We start from the raw sequence: 12,616 nt of genomic DNA on the forward strand, positions 1-12,616 counted from the left end.
ACCAGGGAAAGTTGCTCTTAAAAGTATCTGGGAAATTAGAATGACTGATCTATGTGATACTGCTGAGTTTTCAGACATTTTCTGTCCTAATTTCATATTCAGAGAGGAATTCCTCAGACACAGCTGCAGCACTGCCTGACTTAAAGATGTGTGAATGCAATATGCAGGATTCCCCAGAGTAATCTTTATTACAGGGGCAGAGTTTCAGAAGAGTTAGAAGTGTCTCTAAAATTTAAATTCTCTTGACTTTTTCATGCTGCTAAAGCTATTGAAGCTTTATGAGTCCAGGATGCTTCCTGTGCCCCTCAGTCGTCAAATGCAAAATAACATCATTCTCATGATTCAACAGTAAGAGAGGTTGCAAAATGACACTGCCTGAACGTCTGGCAAAGCACCCTCAGCCCCTACAGGACACACAGCCTCTCTCATCTTTGGGGAAAGATCCACAACACTAATCCACAGCAGATTCTTGAAGGAGTTTTCTTCCAACTCTGGAAGGAATAATTCAGACGTAGTCCTATAAGGCCAGAATAACAGCCATTTTTTTAATCTGTATCTCAGAGTAGCTCCATTCGGAGCTCCTAATTTTGACATCAGAAGTTATCTTCACAATTATATATGGGTGCACATAAAGAAAGGAGATGAACATTACCACAGATGATTAAGCCTGCCAGGTAGTGGTTGAAGATAATCATGTAGGGCAAACCAAAGGCCTCTAAAAATCACCCACTGCTTACGTGAGACTTGTTTATGCCCATACAACGCAAGCTGTAGCTGCAGAGCAGCTTCACATGGAGCAAGAGTTGCCCACTAGGTTGTGGAAGAATTAGTAGTATTAGTTCATTTGGGCCATCTTGAGTCTTAGCTACACTGCAGATGAGGAGAGGTGGAACCCAGCTGTCTCAGTCAGTCCAGTGATGGGAAATGCTTAGAGTTCAAACACCAGCCATACCCTTCAATCTAAATATGTCCTTGCACGTTTGCCTTTCATCAGAGTGTCCTTACATAAGTTATTAGTTCTTTATATTCACAAGATGAGGGTTCACATGGTCCTTATAAGCCAGATGTTCACACATCATTTCCAGAAAAACTCCAGTTTTTGTAGCAGATAGCTGCGATCAAATGTGTTCAGAGATAAAGAAGTGATCATGAAAGGGGAACCAGTTAAACCTATACCAGACAGTAGCAAATCACTTTGGGGGAACATATCCTTCACAGACACTTGTAGCTTTTTAAGGAGTTCAGCACAGCTGAAGCATCTATTATTTGATCTGCCTTTGTTAATATAACTCTTATTTTTCCATCACCTTAATCCTTTGAGAGATGCACAAAACGGAAATTATTGATGAAAGAGTTTGAACAGATGCTGCTGCTTATTGCTCCGTCTTCAAAATCTTTTATAAAACTGAAATAAAATGGACTTGGGGAATAAGCTCCCCAGCTTCACTGAAAGCAAGAGGCAGCTTATGGAACAGTACAGATAGAGGAAAACTCATCAAATGAATTCTGTAGCTATTGCTATCATGCGTGAACACGTGCTGTTACTCTGAGCATTACTTGGCTGGATTTTTAGCCTTCTGGGAAATGGTGTTACTGTGGGTATTAAACCAACAACTTTGCACAGAATTTAAAGTGATATACTAGAGGTTTCTTCATAAATCTTCTAGTTCAAACTGTAATGAATTTAATGGCCAGTTCCTCACTTCACTGCTTTTCTGGCAACCAAACCTTCTCATTTATTTAATTTTATTATTTATAAACCTATGATGATTCATGGAAGATTACCTGGTAATAAATCTTTCTGTAAAATAACTTATACAGACATGCACAAAAAGCAAGTTTATATTCCCCTTCTGTTCCCTCACCCAAAACAATTAATATAATATATGGCAACCAGGTTTGTATTCTGAGCACTGTTTTTAAATGCATTTTTCTCCTGTCAAAAAAAAGGCGAATTATTTTTTTTAAACATAAGTAATGAATAGTTAATTGCTTTTTGCTTTGTTCTTAACTTCCAGAGTTGACCCGGGGCACTCTGTTTCTTTGACAAAAAGAGGAAGACAGATAATAGGCATTTCTTTAGGGTCTCACATCTATCACTGTTACCAGGACAGGAATGGAGATCTTTCCTACTGCTCCGCTGATAATTCAAGAAGTTCACCATGTGAAACTGCCTCAAGTTTAAATGTTTGTTTAGTACAAGAGATTTGAAGTTCTACAAGAAAAATAAACACATTCTTTCAGCCTAACTTTAAAGGCTCAAATCTGACAGGCTGAAAAGAAAAATAAAACCCTCAAGCTCCATCTTAAAGGGAACAGTTTTTCTGTTTGCTGTTAGCAAAGCTGTCTGTATGAAGGACATGTAGTTCTTCATGAGCCTTCCAGCTCATTTTTCTCCCTTCTTTTATTAACTAGCTCTTGAAGCAGTAATCAATTTTAATTAAGTGTGGAAGCTGTAATTTTAAGCAGAATTCATACGCTAATCAAGATCCTGCTGGCAACAGCCAAACAAGTGCAAAAGAACAGCTGAAAAACAGCTGCAGGACAGGCAGCCTGCTGACTGTGTCCCTGTTAGTAGCTCTAGTCCTCAAATTAGGAGGACTAGAAGAGGACTTATAATGCTAAACACATAGTTACGCTGGAAAGGACAGAGGATGTGGACATCATATATTCACTGCATATCTATGGCATGACAGGACAGGGAGGGAAAAATCTTTTCCTTAGCAAGCATTTCCAAATAGATGAACCTGTTGCTTGCTTGTTGTCATAATTTACTTCCTCCTTTCCCTGAATCTCTGTAAGCAATTTACCTATTCATTCTGTACAAACATAGCTGTCTACTCACACAACTCTTTCATGCAAGGAAAGGAAAGCCAGCCAATCTGCTGTAATTAGAAAGCTGCAACAAACTCTGAGGCATAGATCCAGCATGCTGACACCCACTGACGATGGCGTACATCGTGTCTTCAGTGTTTACGCCTGTGTCTAGTGACCCCCTGAAAGAGCTCCACAGAACTCCTCAGCAAACTCTCCACAGCAACAGGTTTCCATGACCAGTGAACTGAAGATGGTGCCTGGAAGCAAACAAACTGAGAAGATGGACAGGTCAAGTTAAGATGCAAGCAATCAAATACCAGCATTGGCATTTTGAATAAGAAACATCCACCGCTCCTATGCTTCTATTTTATGCCATGTCGAGATCAGTACAAACTTAGCAAGCAAGTACTAAAAAGTATAAACACAGACAAAAAACTACTAAAAAAATACCAACAAAAACAACAACAAAACAACCAACAACACTCACAAGCACTCCTATTTGATAGACCTCTAACAGCTGCCTTTTTTCCAAAGGAAAATGAAATCCAGCACATACTGCCCAACACTGCAAATGACTGCTATTTGAGGAGAGGGGAAAAAAGACAACCTCTCTCCTCCAAAATCCCACAACTCCTCCTCTAACTGAAGGCCAAATTATAATATTTGTTCAAGCACAAAACTTCATTCTGAGATTTCCTCAAGTCCTTGCCATGTGAATTTTCTCTATGCTATCTTATATTAGCATAATTAATGTTAAAATTCCTATATTAAAGAAATGGAGGATAAACTTAAGCTCACCCAACCTCATGTTCTACCACCTGGTACATTTGCAAGGGATCAACAACAGCTGCAGTTTTTAAGATTCACGGCATTCATTACACCAATCTTCTGCAGAAAACGAGTACAGTTGTATAGCTCCACAGAGTCAGCAGGAGGAAAAAAGACTGTGCTGGCAGTTTTCAGTCACCAACATCTATATAATATAAAGACTCACAATTTTCTATTTGTTGAAAAAAAAACCAGAAAGGAGAAAGGTGAAGAAGATAACAACCGCCTTTACTTGCTACCTACAACAGTCCCCAGTCTATCCCATTCAGCTTGTTCTAGTATCTGATAAAAACTGTATCAACAGTTTTTATTTTAGCCCAACATCCTTGCCTAAAAAATACTTTGCAGCAATAAACACTGGATAGACAAGTCATTTAAGCTAAAGGATAATGCTGGCAAAAAGGCCATAAAATAACTAAGCCTTTCAAATGTAGAGAATTTAATTATGTACTTCAGCAAGACTCTTTTCTGTCCACCCAACTGTACTTAATAGCAGAAGAGAGAAGAAACACCTAAAGCATACTGAAAACTCCATCTCATAACTAAGGTTAAGCTGTTAAATATCTTCAGAAGACCAATACAGATCATCTAGTCCATCTTCTGCAAGGAGCACATCTGTCCTGTCATCATGGATAGGTGTCCCTGAAAGGCTTATATAGGGCAGAACACTTATATAACCCTCTAACCTTTTCCAGCTTAAGCAGGAGAGGTCACTTACACAGACCAGTAGCTGGCTTCAAAGCTGATGGCTGAAAAAAGAGTGACAGCAATGTATCCTTCCTTACCCTCTCAGCAAGCCCACTCCAATTACTCTCATATTTACTGACTTCTGTGCTCACTCACATTTCATTTTTGCTCTCTTTGATGGTACAGACATCCTGGCTCCATCTGTCATAGGGTTAAAATAACCATCTCTGATTTCAGTAGATTCTATGAACTGCAAAATAGAGCCCTAAACCAATGAAGATTTTAAGAGGTTTCCCCATCCACTCCCCTCCAAACACCCCCCCCACCCCAAGACAGCCTTTTGCAGTTGAAGCCGAGGAGAGTTTAGCTTGAGTTTCAGTGGACACAGGAGACAATATTTGCTATATGGAACTATCATGAAGATAAATATCTCTTGCAAAAGAAATTATAATAACAACATTTTATTTTAGGAAAAGAAAGCCAGCTGACCTGTTATATAGCCTGTTACATTTGGCTCATTAACGCCCACAATGTGTCAAAATGTCTTGTTTTCAAACTTCAGAAAACATTACTAATCTGGTAACATATTTGCCTAATGAGCCATTTTGAAAGCGTACAGAAGGCAGAGCTGAAATATCTCTAACACATGTTCACAGTAACAGTCTAGTGAACTGGGATATACTCCCCTTAAACCCATCCACTTCTCCCAATTATGTATTACTGTTTCTACTCTCTGTACTTGCCCATCAGACAATCTTTCATATATTAATCAACAGCACATGACAGCTCAGATATCCCAGTAGACAGACTATACACCTGCTCTGTTAATACAGGCATTCCATCATTCATCTAGATTTTAATATTAATACATTTCACTGTAGACATACCATTTTTAACCTGCCGTATGAACTAGGAGAATAATACGTAACAGATGCTCACATTTTTTGGAATGAAGGGCAATATTTTCAGTGAATGTGAAGGCATGATTTACAAACAGCTTTCCAGGATTTCTTGTATATGCTGTTGAATTATGTTCCTGACAAAGACACTAAGTAATATCAGTTTTATCTTTAATCAGTGCCACTGCTCTTTTTGCTATCACTCTCTGTAAGAAAATTAACAGGAAGCTGGCTACGTAAATAAAATACTCTACTCAGCATAGTTGCTGGACATTCAGAAATTTTTCTAGCATGTTCTTCATAACATCTACCTGCAGGATGGCAGTCTTTTAGGCCTTTCTCCTTCCCTAAAATTTTTTAGGACAACCTCAGTGAAACACTGGCCTTAATGAAAGGAAGGAAGTCTACAAACGCTGAACAAAAAAAACCCATTAGGATTATTTCAAAAGTTGGCTTCCAAACACAAAACATCTAACATATAATAAAATCTTTCTCAGCTCGTATTCTTCCCCAGTTACTGTCATGCAAAATTCCTTTATACGTTGACTAAACAGTACACTTAAATAACAGTAGTTGTGGTCAAGGTTTTGGAGATGAGTTTAAAGAAAAATTACTTTTTAAAACGCTTTGTACAGTCACACTGGCCTTAGCAGAGCAGACAGGATAATTTGAACACAGCCTTCCCAACCCAAGGAAGTCACTGTTCACAATTCACCTGAAACAGGTTTTGGACTCTATTTAAACACAAAGCAGATGACACAAAACAGGAAACTCATCCAGAAAAAAAAATAACCCTCAGAATTGGTCATCTTCATCAATGAACCTTAAAAAGAAGTCTTTTGACATGCCAGCAAGGGAGTGAACAAAACCATTTGTTAATACTTTCAAGTAATATCCCCAAATGTGTATATATATATATATATATATATATACATATATATATAAAATAAATTTTATTTATTTATTTATTTATTTATTTGATGCAGATTAAAAGAAAACACCCACATGGACATCTCGTAAGTTAACTAGGAAAATTTAATTGTTTGGCACTAGAAACATTGGCTTAGAAGAAAAAAACAACAACAAACAAACAAACAAACAAAAAAACACCCAAAGCATTTGTTTCAAGGTTATCATTGAGTGACAGAGTGAAAAGAAACATTTGGGTTTAACTGTGACAACAGAGTGAGGACAAGTTGGAGCAGGAAGTCAGTCCCTCATGCGCCTTCACACTGGTCAGCAGCGGGAACTTGGCTGCTAGAGATTGTGATTCGACCAAAACCACACCAAACACAAAAGCCTCCCACAAAAACTATGCTGACTGGAGCCAAAGGTCCATTAAACTCGAGGTCTTGGCTGTGGCTGACCAGTACCCAAAGCTGAAGAAAGAAGTCAGGAGCAGAGCAAAAGGCACATTTTCCTCAGTATATCCTCCTGGACTTTATAGGAATGAAGCTCACAATGGAATTTATAGTCTTTAAGGGAGTTTTAATCCAATAATCGGATTGGCTTTCAAGTTGTACCAAATGAAATTAAACATACCGAATCTTTTCATGACAACAGCTACACAAAGCTGGAACAAAATTTTGGTTATATTCTAGTCAAAGCCTTCGGCTTCAGCTCCAGAGAAACTGAGATTGAACCCTGCACTATCTTTGCCAGCTTACAGTAAGAAATGCAGTCTTTCCATAGCAGTCCATTACTGTTCTGACAGTTAAGGGAAAAACAGACTCCAAAAACCCCCTCCCAAAAAGCACACTCCATTATCTGTCTAGGAACTAAAATGCAAAGGAGCTCTATGTTCAGTTCTTCTGTCAAGAACAGGCAATTCCATTGTTCTCAAGGAGTACCACGCTTGCTTACTAAGAAAATAAGCTTTTGCAGGTTTCTTAACACTTAACAAGAACCTAGGGGAAAAAAATAAAAAAGGGACATTACCTAATGTAACAATGCACTGATCTTTTCATTGAAAGAACTATCAATTGCATGTTGTCTTGACAATTTCCTTTACTCACGCACAAAACTAATCTTTACTAGTCATCTGTTTAGACGAACATGCCACAAAATGAGAAGTCAATGAATTGATTTTTGCTCTCTTTTGCTTATTCTATTAGGAAAGTCTATATGAGAAGGGAATATAATTATTCACCATTTACAAAACAAGATGATATAAAGAAAAAATAATACGCTAAGTTATTTCAGCTGACATTCACATTTTCCTCCACAATATCAAGAAGTATTTCAACCGAGAAAGTGAGAATAAATCAATTGTCATCTAATGTTCTGAAGAAGAGTTGCTTTGAGGAAATATGTGGCAAAGAACGAGTGAAACAATGTGTGTAAGAAACTTAGAGGTGTATACAAATACACTCTCAAAGTCAAGAACAGAGGTAAAACAAAGAGAAATATTTTAATGACGATGCACTAAAATTTCACTGTTTGATGTAAAAGTTCAATACTTCACTCACTCAACAGATTCAATGTCTCAACATTCTTGCTCCATAGTGGAAGTGCCACAAATTAATACTGAGCTTAAAGAAATTTTTATCTAAATTTTATCTTTTTTTTTTTAAGCTTAGAAAAATAAAAGAATCCACAAAACAAAAAAGCACATTCAAACACCTCAAACCAGTGGTCAAAAGCTAAGTCAAGCAAAGTCAAGAGACAGAGGAAGTACTTCTGCCACCAAGAATATACATTTAAACACAACCAGACTAGCAGAGAAGATTCATTATTTTTCAACAGAAGATTTTCAAACACCATGCCCATTCATTATGAAGTTGCCTTGGGACAGACAGAAGCATTCATAGCCTTTCTCCAGAATTACTCCCATTGAAAAATAGCAAACACAATGATAAGGAAAGAATCAGGGATCTAGATTTGCAACTTCAGGCCCACGGAATGACATCTGTAACTTTCCAGATAGCTTTTGGCACTGCTCAGACAGCAAAAGAAAAACCTAAGAACTCCACAGACATTCGTTATGAAAACGTGGTCATCCTGCTTCACTCGCCCACAGGATTACTGGGAAGTATTTCGTGTTATTTACTACAGGGTTACAGTGTTTTCCTCAAAGTACAGGTCTGGACCACAAACCAAAGCTTGCATTTCAAAACATGAATTCAATCACCACCAGCATAAACAGGAGCTGCCCAAGTCACCTTTCACCTGCTTAAAATCACATCAGTTTAAATCTGTCTAGAAGTGTAATGTTTTCTTCAATCAAATGAATTTTCAAGTAATATTTTAGTGTGTCTGTAGATGTTTTGTCCATTCCAAAATGAGATATCAAGTCTAGTAGCAATTATCTCAGTCTGAATGTATTGCTCACTACTCCAAAGGCTCATCAGCTGCACAGTGAAATAATATTTTCTTTGAAGGACTTGAGTCTGAGAAACTCTTTCTTAAAAGCAAAGTTGTCAGCAGGGAAGCCTTAAACAAGGGCTTCTCCTTACAAACAAGTCACAGAACGGAAACTTCCCTGTAACAGATAAAGGCAGCCTCCACTCACATTTGGATGAAAGCAAAGATATTTCAGGAGAAAAACAGATTTTTCAGTGTGTGTTAATTAGGAACTTAACTCAAACCACATTCTTACTTGCAGGCAGCTACAAGATGTCATTTCATGTAAAGGATTCCAGCATTCTCCCTTTGTTGCATTATCAGAAAATTAATCATGCTATTCAGATAATGCCATTCTGATCTTTTTGTGTTATCTTAATTTTGGAAGATGTTTATAGAAAAGTATGCAGTCGCTGTAACTTTTGACCCAGCAATCTGACACAGTTAATTAAAGTTAACCCAAGTGCACAAGTATCAAACTATGAATTTCCTTACTGTATCACAAGATCATTATTGTGACAAGTAAATGGCAAGATCGTGATGAATGGCTGCCACTGTTCAACAGATTGAAGAGGGCTTCAAAATACCTTATCTGTGCTCTCCTGAACAGGAAGATTAAGGAAAGGGTGGATAATAGCCTTTAGTTTTACTCTCAAACACAGGATTCAGTCTGTCTGGCTCCAGGCTGTATTATTACTTTGGTCCGGGCTATTGTCTATTCTCACGACATTTATAAAAAAAAAAAAAAAGAAAACATTTCAGACCTATGATTTTTGGTTCATTTTATGAGACAAAAGGGTTGTTAATAGCCTTCCAGATTGTTCATAATGCTACAGATCACTTAAATGAGCTGCAATTATGAAACAACAAACATTATGAAAGGCAGCAACATGTAAACATGTTGATATCCATTTCTACATGAAATATTTTATTAAAAGTCCTTTAAAGGTGTAATGGTTAATATAGAGAGATAAGTCTTAATCACAGTAGCTAGAAGCTTGTCAAAATAAATCACAAATTTGTAAAAACAAACTGTAACTAAAGAGTTGGATCTACTTTTCTGTCTTCCTGATCTATAAAGAGGACCTGAAGAGATCTTTCTGCATTTGGTTTTCTTACATACTTAAACATAACAGCTATATTTCTGTATATATTTATAATATATTCTGCATATGTTTACTGCATGTTACATGAATACATGTGATTTTTCCTACAGAACAACTGAAGACTGGAAAGATTTTGCAAATTCCCTGAAAATGAAATAACAAAAAAATAAAAAGCTTGAAAAGCGAGAAGTTATATATTGTTTACAGTCAACAGCAGAACTGTTCTACTTTGATAATATAAATCCTAGCAGTAAGATTCCTAAGATTGGTGACTAAGTATCACTGGACAGGAGCAATTAATTACTCAGGCCTTAATAGTTTTATTTACATGCATGAGCTGTGAAATTTGTGAAGTATATCTGTTAAGACTAAGTTTAAAGGTTGGTATAAAGGTCATTGCCAGTCAGTGCTGGCCTAAATTATCTTTTCAGGTAATATATGCAAATTAAAATGTTCAATTTGATTAAGCATTATAACTATTATGTATTATTATCTGAATTCTCCATTCTCTCACAATATTTTGAAAATTCTAATCTGCCACGAGTTAATATCAAATAGCTGGGTTGGAAATATCTATACGAGGCCAAGGAAACTTGCTGACAAGACCAACAGCTAACGTTACTGAACCAAAAAATGAACAAACAAAACAAAACAAAAGGAGGTAGGGAGGCATGTCTGAATTATGCACAAGCCATCACTTTGATGAGTTAGAACAGTGCATCACAGCATGCACACCTTTCTGTTGAAAACAGTCTGTGTTCTTCAGTGACAATATATACTCCAAAATACATGGAATGAAAGCTCTGATCCAACGTGAACAGTACTTTATCACTAGCATAGTTTCAGGACGTCGTTAAGTTATATCACTGTCTCCCAAGCTGTTTTGCCATTTCCATGTATAGATTTACAAGTTGGGCTGTGCCCCATGCCTAGGCATGTCAGGCCAGGAGGAAAGAGCCATTGTCATTTAGTGGTCGGTGTTGCTACAGAACACCCAGAATCCAAGAACACTCTTCATGACATCCCTATAGCAACCTCTTACATGTTTAAAGAGTATTTAATCATCTATTAACCAATTTTCTCATTTTTTATATCCATTTATCATCTCCCCTCTGCTTTTCTGCCTAGTTTCATCATGCTGTTCCTTCAACCTTTCTTTTACCTTTACATGTATAAAACCATGGTTCATATGCACTTTGATTTTCTTTCTCCATACATGCCTTCAGGAACAACCACAGAGTGACTAAGGCTGATGCTACTGATTACACTGGGTGCTACCCTAGAGGCACAGCACTAACTGTTGTTTGTGGTTTTTCACACCACCACAGCCACTACATGAGATATTTCACACCTACCAACAATCTTACAGGTTAGTCACCTTCAACAGTTAGCACCCTATATGGAACCACACAACTTCGGTAGACTTCACTCTGAGAAGGCTAGGCTACATTAAAGGTATAGAAAACTGAGATACATGATTCAGCTCGCAGGTGTACACATTCAAAACAGTTATGAACATTATTTTTCTAAATTAAAAAATATTTTCCTGACTTGTACTATTCAGAGCAAGTTTGAATTCAACAAAGAAATAACCTTCACTAAAATATACAACTTGTTTCATAATTTATTTTTAGAAGAATAAAATTTGACAGTAATGTCTGTAGAAATATTTCTAACCAATGAAATTATTCACAGAATAAATACCTTATACTGAAAAGGTAAACTTTCATCAGCAGTAATTTTTCATCAATAATTTATTGAGTGAGGAATAAAAATGAATAAAGCATACGACTATGGTCATTTAGCACTTTATCGTAAGCCAACTAATGTCTCATGTAATAATCACTACAGTATCAGGTGACACTTTTATTATGAAAATTAAATAGAGTACAGTATTTTGGACTTTTTTTTTTAAGCAAGTCCCCAGCATAGCAACAGTTTCATATTCTATATCCTTACTCACTACAGGAGGTCACAGCATTAAGTTACTAAACTAGGAAATGATTCAGAAGCATTCTTACCATCCATAAAAATACTCTTTATATCAAAATGTATTCCCCACCCCAAACTAAGTTACGCATTACTATGCATTACTAGTTCTAGACTGTACTCTTCCTGCTCTCTGCTGTGAGACACATCATATCTCCATATCGTAGACCAGTCATTAGAACCAACCGGAAGGCAACAAAAATTACGTTAGCCTCCTATTTCTCAAGCAGGATCATCCTACTCAGCACATTCTAAAATGTGCCCAGCAAAAGCACTTCAGAGCTCAACTACGGAAGTCTCCAACCAGGCAAGAACAACTTCTATAGAGTCATGGCATATCCCAAGTTGGGATAGATTCATGGAATGATCCATGAATCATTGAGTCTAGCTCCTGGTTCTACACAAGACCACCCAAAATTCAAGTACTATCTTTGAGATCGCCTTAAACGCTTGATCTTTTCTAAGCTTGGAGCCATAACCATTGCCCTGGAGGAATCTATTCCAGTGCCCAGCCACTCTCTCAGTGAAAAATCTTTTCTAACACCTAACTTGATCCTCCCCTGACACAGTTCCTCATACACCTTCCCCTCTGGACAATACCATCAATTTTTCCTGGCTAACAATCCTATACACAGTAGCAAGCCTCATCATCCTCTTTGTGAAGCACACAACTGAACAAAAACTAACAGACACCTAAAAGCAGGCATACAAAATCCCCTATGAGGAGCATCTTGACAGGCCAGAGGCCTCAAGAATGACATGGTGCTCAGTCCCACATACAAGATAGCAGACTTCAGTTTCACATTTCTTAGCTTCTGTATGTTGGATAGATTTTACCTTACCCTATTTCACTTCAGCATTTCCCAGTTCTATAAACTAGGAGATATCAACTCTTGCATTTACAAGGGACCATGACTGTACCTTCATTTTCTGCATTGGAATTTTCAG

At 37.3% G+C, this 12,616-nt stretch overlaps 1 protein-coding gene across 4 annotated transcripts in view; it reads right to left on the minus strand.

The window, feature by feature from the left end:
• The window catches only part of PDZRN4 (PDZ domain containing ring finger 4), a 277,155-nt gene that overhangs the window by 210,751 nt on the left and 53,788 nt on the right, over positions 1-12,616 (minus strand). The gene's annotated exons all lie outside the window — the stretch shown is intronic.

The sequence above is a fragment of the Cyrtonyx montezumae genome, unplaced genomic scaffold (genome assembly GCF_038088225.1).
Source record: "Cyrtonyx montezumae isolate F1298 unplaced genomic scaffold, pur_monq_1.0 scaffold_3, whole genome shotgun sequence".
Classification (NCBI taxonomy): Eukaryota; Metazoa; Chordata; class Aves; order Galliformes; family Odontophoridae; genus Cyrtonyx; species Cyrtonyx montezumae.